Source organism: Spinacia oleracea, chromosome 5 (assembly GCF_020520425.1).
Source record: "Spinacia oleracea cultivar Varoflay chromosome 5, BTI_SOV_V1, whole genome shotgun sequence".
Lineage (NCBI taxonomy): Eukaryota > Viridiplantae > Streptophyta > Magnoliopsida > Caryophyllales > Amaranthaceae > Spinacia > Spinacia oleracea.
Genome location: NC_079491.1, coordinates 60728579 through 60736276, shown reverse-complemented (window position 1 = coordinate 60736276; position 7698 = coordinate 60728579). Strand labels below are relative to the sequence as shown.

General features: G+C 32.9%; 1 long non-coding RNA gene across 1 annotated transcript; it reads left to right on the top strand.

Moving 5' to 3' along the window:
* Positions 1-594: 594 nt before the first annotated feature.
* LOC110791119 (uncharacterized) lies at positions 595-2658 on the top strand. Its single transcript, XR_002534014.2, has 2 exons — positions 595-910; positions 2301-2658. It is a non-coding gene; the product is annotated as an uncharacterized lncRNA (long non-coding RNA).
* Positions 2659-7698: the final 5040 nt, after the last annotated feature.

Below are 7698 nucleotides of genomic sequence, written 5' to 3'. Positions count from 1 at the left end.
TGTTGCAGCGTACATCGTATGCTGCAACTGGGGGGCCTGCAACAAGTCTGAACCTGTTGCAGCGTACATCGTACATGCATATGTACGCTGCAACAAGTGTCAAAATTTTGGCAAAAATATTGACTTGTTGAAGCGTACAAAGAAGTGTACGCTGCAAAAAACTCCACTTGTTGCAGGTACATCTATTTGTACGCTGCAACAAGTCTGGAAATTTGCCAAAATTTACACCCTTGTTACAGCGTACACATATATATGTACGCTGCAACAAAGCACTTTTAGCGGAAAAATTCTAATTTTGTTTAGGGATTTTGCACCAAATATAGAAACCTGTCATAACAATAATAGAATATCGCAACCTGTATAACAAATATATAAACAATAACTGTAGTTTTGTATATATTCCAAAACCAAAGTGCACGTACTAATCTTTCTATATAAAAAGCCGACACTTCATATGTGTTTTGCATCATTTTTTTGCCAATTTTGCCCTTCATTTGGTTTGTTATTTACTATGTTGCCATGCTCACTTGTAATACTACTCATTAATACGTTTTCCCTTTTTTTTCATAAACATGATACACCTGTCACCTCTATCAGTCTATCTTTTAGTGAAAGAAGCATTTGTATTCACATTGATATCCACGTGCCTTGCTATTTCGTAGAAACTATTGTTAAATTATTTTGTTGGTATTCCTTCTCAAGAGATGGGAAGTGGTAGTTCCTCTGAGCAATAGTGATCATCTACCGCCCAACTTCATAGTCGAATTCCCTTTGTAAGCTCGCGCATCTCGTCTGAAATCAGGAACATCTCATCTGAAATCCGCAAATCTGGTAAATTTCTTAAGAGGAGTAATCTAGGTTTGCGACAAGCTCGGGTTTTTGATAATTATTCAACATACTGAGTTCCCAGGTAAATCCTCTTGCCATAAAATGAATTTATTATTTTGGTTTTAATCCAATTTCATCTATTTTATCTGAATTTAGATATTTGGTGCAATTTTATTTGTGAGATTGTTCGTAATCGGTTAATTGATAGAAAAACAAATTCTGAATTTTTGTTAGACTGAGTTTTGGGGTGATTACTTTAGTAGTTTCAACTTTTCACAATTAATTCTTGAACTTTCTTGTTGATATTTCGTCTTATTTCATTCGTTTTCCCCTAATTTTACCTTCTGGTTGATACACCCATCTAGCAGATAACACAAATTTGTTCCAGTCATCTGAATCCCATCATTTGTTTTGTAAAATTAATGAACTGAGTTGTATTTACTGATATTAAGCCGTTAAAAAGGAATCATGGCTAAAAGAGTGTATTTTTGCTGCATGATTGGAAGAGAGTAGGGGTTTAACTTTTTTATCGAGGTTGTTCATGAGAATTTTAGGGGAATTGAAGTTGACAAGAGTTCTTTATGTATGGCTTCTTAATGAAGGACAAGAATTAGGCTTTTTACTTATTCAGTGTAGGTGAGTGGGTGCAAATTTTTGCTCTTTATGGTATATTGATATCTGAAGTAATCCCCAGTAGACTACAAATGCCTTGCATATTGTGGTTTGTTATCTCAGGAATGTATCAAAATATTAATCAAGTATCTGATTTGGAGATAGAAGGAATAACTACAAAAAGAAAAGAACGAGTTTTTTTTTTCCAAATGATTGACGATGCCTCAGGAACTTGCAGTTCTATAATTGTGACATTTATGGTCGAAATAGAGTGTGAGTGATAGATTACATTATTCATAGATTAGTGATTCGTGGCGGTAGCGTCATCGAATGGAAATTAGTACTTAGTTATGAAAGTGTCCTGAAAACTAAGAGGCTTTTGTATGGGATATATGCTTTGAATGTGTTTTTCACATATGATTAGTCATAGCAGTTACATTTTAATAGTGTTTCTTCTCATGATATAGTTCAAAGCAAAACTATTTGTTTACGGCTCATTGTGGAGTAATCTTATTTCCGCCTTGAATAGAGTAGAGCACATTATGAGCTTCACTCATTGTTTTCTCCTTCAAACCATTAGTCTAGGTACACATATTCTCTATTAAAATTAAACTTAACGTATCATCTTTGACTCCTCCTAGACTTTAAATTCTTGTAACTTTCCCTTTTGTTCTATCCTTCACTTGAGGCTTCCTAATTTCATCAAATAATGCGGGTTCTATTCCTATGGCCCATAATTGTATAACTGTTTCCTATTTCGATATTACATTGTATTTCAAGTGCCTATCATTAATGGAGTTTTTCCTTTCCATCCGGATAATAATTATGTTGAATTTCTTATGTGAATTATTTTATTTCAGATTACTACTACTGAAGCAATGGGTGCGTGGGGGAACCAACAGGACTTTGTAGATTTTGTTCAACATGCCACTTCGCTTAGTAGTCACAAACAACCTTTTGACAATGTACAACTTCAATGAGCTTTACTAAGCTTCTTTTGACCATGTTAAGGTTCACTAAGCTTCTTTTGACTATGTACAGGTTTGCTAATCTTCTTTTGACTATAAGCTTCTTTGACTATGTACATACGTAGTATTTACTAAGGTAGTGTACATGAGCTTTTAGATGTAAGAAAAACAAACTCTGATGTAATTGGACATATAATTATTTTTGACGTATAAAATCAAATATATGTAAATATTTTAATTATATTTTGCATATATGAACATATTAGTATCTTACACGACGTGCATCGCACGTGCCGTTTACTAGTACATTTAAATATACGTACGTTCCAATTTCAACGTACGCATGCATTTTAACATAAAAGATTGTTCTATACATCTAAACCAACTCGATCAAGCTCCCTCATGTCAATAATAAATACTTGCTGGTAAAAAACTTCGCCCATTGCTCACGAACCACATCAATTTCCTCACTAGCATAAGGCGCAGTTCTCGGAGTATAGACCTTACAAAAACAAAAATTTGATGGGAGCATTAGATCGATTAAATGCAAATGAAATGTCACATTTTAACATTCAAGAAACTAATGACAATGTCTTAGAAAGTTAAAACTAAACAATCTATTTTATTTTTGAATGAGTCTTAGAAAGTTAAAACTATGCATATTAAATGTATAATAAGAATAAAATGAGTTCTTAGGTTCTTTAGTTCAAATTTGGGAGCGAAAATGCCTCATTTTAGCCTAAATATGACCTATAACGATAAAACAAGCCTTAAAGATGTATAAGTTTATTGGAATAAGTCTCGGAAACTTAAAAATAAACATAATAACCATGTACTAAGTTTAAAATGAGTCCTTAGGTTCTTTAGTTCAAAGTTGGGAGCGAAAATGTCATTTTAGGCTAAATATGACCTATAACGACCCAATGAGCCTTAAATGTGCATAAATAGATTGGAATGAGTCATAGAAAGTTATAACTAAGCATGTAAAACATTAATAAGTTTAAAATGAGTCCCTAGGTTCTTTATTTCAAATTTGAGAGAGAAAATGCTCATTTTAGCCTAAATATGGTCAATAACGACCAAACAAACCTTAAATGTGCATAAATAGATTGGAATAAGTCTTGGAAACTTCAAACTAAGCATATTAATCATGTAAAAGGTTTAAAATAAGTCCTTAGGTTCTTTAGTTCAAATTTGGGAGCGAAAATATCATTTTAGCCTAAATATGACCTATAATGAACCAATGAGCCTTAAATGTGCATTAATAGATTCTAATGAGTCTTAGAAAGTTAAAACTATGAATATTAAATGTATAATAAGTATAAAATGAGTTCTTAGGTTCTTTAGTTCAAATTTGGGAGCGAAAATGTCTCATTTAAGCCTAAATATGACCTATAACGACCAAACAATCCTTAAATGTGCATAAGTAGATTGGAATAAGTCTTGTAAACTTAAAACTAAACATACTAATCATGTAATAAGTTTAAAATAAGTCCTTAAGTTCTTTAGTTCAAAGTTGGGAGCGAAAATGTCATTTTATGCTAAATATGACCTATGACGACCCAATGAGCTTTAAATGTGCATAAATAGATTGGTATGAGTCTTAGAAAGTCAAAACTAAGCATATAAAACATTTAGTAAGTTTAAAATGAGTCCTTAGGTTCTTTATTTAAAATTTGGGAGCGAAAATGCTCATTTTAGCCTAAATATGACCTATAACGACCAAACAAGCCTTAAATGTGCATAAGTAGATTGAAATGAGTTTTGGAAACTTCAAACTAAGCATATTAATCATGTAATAAGAATAAAATGAGTACTTAGGTTCTTTAGTTTAAAGTTGGGAGCGGAAATGTCATTTTAGCTCTAAATATGACCTATAACGATCCAATGAGCCTTAAATGTGCATAAATAGATTGGAATGAGTAATGTACTTTTAGAAGAGCGAGAAACATGAAAGTTTCACTCATTGTTTCCTATTAGTTGTACTAGATCGGGTACGGGAACGTTAATGCTATGCGCTACCTAGTTTGGTTTTTTTTGTTACAATTTCACTTGGAAGTAATGGGTTGATCTTAATTGCAATTATAATGGATAAAAGTTTCACGATGATGATGATTTTCTCAATACCAAAATTTCTATAGTTCTACTAGTCAATGTTTTGCTGGCATGAGAAAGGTTTTTTCATAAGAAAAATTAAAATAGGAAATTCAAACAAATACCAAAATCCACATGGCATATTGGCATGACAAAAAAGATTTAAGGCCAACCTAACATTAACATATGTGTCTGATTCTAAGACCAAGCAGCCCGCTCTACAGGTTTATTGTAGACCAGATATACCACAAACTCTCCATATTAGGTTGTAGTTGTAAATAAATTTTGTTTAAAAAAGTTTCAAGGATGAATCATCTAGTAAGGACTGAAGCGCCTGCCCAGTCTATCACTATTAGGTACTAGCAACTTAGCAAGGTTTTTTGTTTTGATGGTGTGTATAATTGCTGGTCAATAGTAGCTAAGACAAACAGAACTATGAGCACAGAATTACTGATACAAGCATCAAATTCTCATAAGAAAGTACCTGATGGTCTTCTCTGATTCTTAGATTCTGTCTTACACAAATGCGAGACACTCTTGCATTGATCTCATAAACTGCACTTACTGCAGTCATGTTTTTCAACTGGTTGATGTGTGTTTGAGCACTTTTTCAGTAGTTGCCTTAGTTTAAGGTGGAAGCTCACTGGCCACATTGTTTCCTTTGTTTAACATTATCAGAATTTGGAAAGGTATTAGCAAATGCAGATTACAAAATGATTAAAAATACATCCAAGAGTCTAGCACAAAAGGGCCCGGGAACCCATTCTCGCCATTAACATTATCAGGACAGTTTTTAACGTCTGTTACAAGGGGTAGGGGGTTTGAGTTGAGATGTAATTTCAATTAGTTATTGACTTTTGGGCATTTGAGGAATTTTTTATTCTGCATTTAGCAATTATACTTTGAAATGGATGCGTAATTAACACTCAGTATCTCAGTAACGGATAGAATATTCAAAAGTAGTTGAGAAATATATGTAGTAACCAAGGAAGAGTCACTGGTTTCAAACAACAATAGCTTTGGGGAACTAAATCAGACATATACAGACATTAAAAACTGTCCTGTAAAGCCATATAATACTGCAATTTCATTTCTTTATTTCATCACCTATCAGTTACCACAACCTAGATAATCTTCATTCTTCATTACATTAATGAAAGGCTACTTGTACCAATTTCAACGAACTTGGTATATTAAATTTAGATGCTAAACAAAGAGAACTGATAGTTATCAAAATGGCAACCCAATTCTAAGAACAAATAAAAATAAAACAAATAGTACAATTATCTCACCAGAAAATTGTGGGAGTTGCAACATTTTTCCATTTTCTGAGGAAGGCAAGCATTTGCTTGAATAATTATCTTTAGCCTCCCAGTAATGTCGTTTTCATTGCTGGAAGTGTTCACATTTTAACAATGTAGAGGAAACATTAAAAATAATCTGAACTTTGGATACTACTTGAATGTAAAAGTCACCCTTTGCCCAAATATTATGAGAGAAAAGAGAAGGCAGAAAGAAGGAAGAAGGCAGTGGTACAAACTGATATATAAAAATCCAACCTTAGAGTACCTCCATCCACAAAACGGATGGACGAATGGCCACCGGAGGAACTAATATATTGGTAAATATAAGCTTCTCCGGTCTATCAGCAAGACAGAGCAGCTCACAGTCCTGCAAGTTTACAGAAATAAGTACAAACTAGCTTAGAACAAGAAGGTTATAACACCTTCCTCAATTAAACTCCAGAAAACTAATTGATTTTTTGAAGTCCACTTCCTTTGTTCCATAGGTATACCTTTTACCATTGACATCCAACATTAGTTTTACCATTGACATCCAACATTAGTTTTAAATAAAGATACAGTGTACGACAAACAAGAAATCAATATTACTCATGCCAATAACCTTTTTCGATCATAAAAAGTCATTCAATACCCAAAAAAAGAAGTAAAAAGAAATATTTGAAAAGCAAAGTAACTACAAGCCATGTGATTAGTGTTAATATCACTACAACATTTTGAAACCAAATGCAACATATTGGCCAAATGTGCGCATAAAATGTATAGCTTTGTCAATTACACTAATCCTAAACATGTCAAATTTTCCAATTTTCCAACAGTTCCATCCGGGAAAAGGCAGAATCCGGAATTAGACCAATTTTACATATGTTGTTTTGTCAAAAACCAGGTTTAAACAACTGCTTATCCTAATTAGAACTGACTTTGGGTTGATCAAAATGAAAGTGTTCTACTGTTAGGGTGCAATTAGGTCCTAATAGTGCTTAGGGTTATTGCTAGTGTGTTAAGTCAGTTGGGAGTGAGTTTGTTGGCTACTGTTTGTAGTTGTTAGGTCAACATGGGCCATTGTTGACTTGAGTTGTGTATGGTCTGGTGTCAAAAAGTTAGCAACTTAATTAGTTCATATCTACTAAACAATCAGTATGTCATATAAGAATAACAAAAAACCCTAAACATCCACTAACCTCAATATAATACTAAAAACTATGTAAACCATGTAATGATACAAATCTTGAAGAAGAAAGAAGAGAAGCATACATTCAGCAGCACATTCAGAAGCACATTCAGCACAGGAATGAGTTCCAACTCCAACAGCATTTCCAACAGCAGCAATCTTATTTAATCATTAAAAACACCATCAATTTCTGAAACCTAATCTCGACACCTCTCCATTTGCTTTGCTGGTATTATTAAGAACAATGAACACCCAAATTATCACAAATCTATACTATTGTAGTGAAATTGCAAAGCCATTTTCGATCCTGAGACATTAACATCTCAATGAAAGAAGAATTTTAGTAAAGCTGGACTCAATTCTTCTAATAATATGAAGTGAACATCCTAATTCCCATCAAACCAAAAACCATCAAATGACAGTATTACTTGATAAACATGGTATTTCTCAGCTCTAATCGTTCCCTAACTAAAACTTTAAGTCTTATTTTATTTCTTTTAACTTCTTCAAAGAGATTAAAGGCAAAATGATGGTTAACAAAACTTAAATAGTTCATATCTGCCATAAATTACTATATCATACAAGATTACTAAAACCTCTTAACAGTCAGCAAATCCAACTTCAATTAACACTAAAAATTATGTAAATCTTAAAGAAGAAATAAGAGAAGCATACCGATGCCTATACTTCCAGCAGAGGAACAACAACAGTAGAATATCCTTAA